This window comes from Gavialis gangeticus, unplaced genomic scaffold, assembly GCF_001723915.1.
Source record: "Gavialis gangeticus isolate Ggan-Ray unplaced genomic scaffold, GavGan_comp1, whole genome shotgun sequence".
Classification (NCBI taxonomy): domain Eukaryota; kingdom Metazoa; phylum Chordata; order Crocodylia; family Gavialidae; genus Gavialis; species Gavialis gangeticus.
The window spans coordinates 71,981,012-71,983,973 of NW_017729022.1; positions in this window are offsets into that span (position 1 = coordinate 71,981,012).

Below are 2,962 nucleotides of genomic sequence, written 5' to 3' on the forward strand. Positions count from 1 at the left end.
CTTGCCTCAGGGCACAGTTGGGGACAGTGACCTGCCCCACTTTTTTCACTACTTTTTTTACCCCTAGATATCCAGGGGTATAATTTTGCCCCAGCGCAGCAAACTTGAAGTGGGGGGAACCTTTTCCCATTCCCTCATGTGCCTCTTGCAGTGTCTCAGAGGGATTGGAGATGCTGCAAGAAGCATGTGCGGGTCATCTGGATGCGCCCAGAATGACATACAAAAATTGGAGGAATAAGCCAACAGGAATCTCATGAGGTTCAACAAGGAACAGGTTACCCAGAGAGGTGGTAGAATCTCCACCCTTGGAGGTTTACAAAGCCCAGCTAGACAAAGCCTTGGCTGGGATTATTTAGTTGGGGCTGGTCCTGCCTTGAGCAGGAGGTTGGACTAGATGACCTCCTGAGGTCCCTTCCAGCCCTAACTTTCTATGATTCTATGATCTGTGTATCTTTTCTTTTTCAATTCCTGCAATTCTTAAACAAGTTCTACTAGGGCTGAATTCAGCCTGGCAATATCATGTGAAGCTCTGACCCTCTTGCTAATTACAGTTCATTCTGTGCTGACTGCCCATCTCCTGTAGCAAAGCCGTCAATGAAAGGCTCCGCAAGAACAGACAGAAATCTGTCTCCTTCCCCTCAGCCATCCAATACCTTTCTCACAGAAAGGAAAATGAAGCAAAAAAAGCTCAGTAGCTCTTCTCATCCTCCTTGCAACTCTTCCTGTGATCAGTGAGGACAGATCCTCCCTCACCTATTCTTCTTCCTTGCAAGACCTGGCCTGAGACAGGGAAGGTGAAGAACACCTGGAGTAAACCCACCAGGCTGGAATAAGTGACAAGAGATGCCCCCGTAGGCTCAGAATGGGAGCTGAAGAACAAACCCCAAGAGCTGAGGAGAAGTTGTGGGGACTGGGGATATGAGATACTGGATGGAAGCTCTAGTATCAGATGTCAAAAACCATTCTCGTTAATAAATGTAACAGAGAGCAAATCATAGTAACTATCATGCACACATACATACTGTTGGTATGCTAAAGTAAGATCTGCACTATGTAGTGAAGAAGCTTCAATGCTCACCTGAACCAAGTACTCCCTTGCAAAGTCAAGAACTGGCTTAGTTCTTTCAAAATGGAAATTATGATTAATTACAAGTTTTCTGGACCTGGGCTAGATCTTAAGATTTGCAGTGGAAGGTCATAACCAGGTGTCTTTTAAATAGCATCATGCTTATTAACAAAAGGATGATATGGTTCTCCAAAGTCACCTGTGGCTCTGTGCCTCCATACAGTAGTACAAGCTGAATTAAGCTGACCAGGGGAGCTCTTCATTTCATTCAGAGGAATACAAAATTTTATCAACAAGGCAAAGCATAGCTATTTAGTAGCATGAAACTAAGTGAAGTTAATAGGATTCACTTGTTTAAGTCCCTCAGGACTCCTTTGAAACTGTTGTGATTAATAGTATTTGAAAGTATGATTGCAGAGTTTAATTTCCCTAGTTCTAAATTAAACCATGTGCATGTAAACATTTATTCAACTAAAAAGCATTTACCTGCCAGATCAAAAAGGCACTTTATTAAAATTGTCTTTATATAATCAGTGTTTTGGTTGAGGATCAAAAAGTGGCTTAAAACTCCCATAGCACCCCTCATCTCAGATGCACAGCACAGTACCCCACCCTTCATACGAAGTCCAGTGTTTTATGTTTTGTAAAGTAGGATTTAGCTTGCAGGGTTACCTCAACAACACTTTTCCATTTTTACTCTTCATATAGGCTTGCACCATCAAGTAAATACATACATGCATGCAAATCTTAAATCCAAACAGCCAGGTTTGGACATATGTTTTGGATTGAATACTATAGGGTTATCTGAGTGAAAACTAAGCTGCCAAACTTAGGGGAAAGCCAAACAACCACCAAAATGTTTATAAGCTTGGCCAAATATGTCCTAAAATTGGGGGGGGGGTACCAGCTATTTTACAATGCAAAAGTATTAATGCCCCAGTACAGTAACAAAGTAATGTAGTTCTGTGTTATGGCAAGTCAACTCAGCTAAAAAGCTAATCCTAGCTACATTTACATCTGCCAAACTAAGCCAGAACATTTTTAATCCAGTTTAATTAACACCGTGTTTTATAACTGTAGTCATCATCATTGGGTTGCTTTCCCAGAAGACCTCTCAATCCAGAAAGCAGTTTCATCTCCTGTTCATTTCCATACTCATCTGATCCCATACTTAACAACCAAGCTTTGAATGAACTACATTTTAGTCCTGTGCGAAATGACTAGCATTCACTTTGGATTCAGATTCGGCCGATTTGGGGGACAGTGATTTGATTCAGTGATTTGAATCACTGTCCCAGATTGATTCATCCAAATCTGATTCAGAGATTCAGCTGCTGCCAAATCTCTGAATCTCTGAATCACCCAGGCCCATCTCCCGCCTACTCTCCCAGCCCAGCAATGGCTGCCCTGGCCATCCCAGCTCCCAGCGCTTAGGAAAAAAAGCTCTGACTCACTGCCAGGTGGGGGGCAATCCCTGCTGCCCCCCACTGACCCACGCTGCATGAGGGGCTCTGCGACAAGCCCCCTGACCTTCTCCCCACTGTCCCAGCTTCCCCCTACTCCACAGCTGCCCCACCCATCCAGCTCCGGCCCTTTAAAAAAAAAAAAAGAAGGAAAACCCCGAACTTACCATTCCTGCCTGGCAGGAGGTAATCCCCACTGCCCACCACTGTCCTGTGCTACATGGGAGGGGGGGCTCTTCCACAAGCCCTCCAAGCCCTAAGGCTGCTGCAGGAGCAGTGAGTCCTGGGGTTTTTGTCATTTTTGTTTTTAAAGAGCCGGGAGCTGGGGTGGGCAGGGCATCCATGGGGGTCTGAGGGAGCGGGTGGGGGTCATAGTTTCATAGTTTCATAGTTTCTAGGCTCAGAAGGGACCTGAGAAGATCATCTAGTCCGA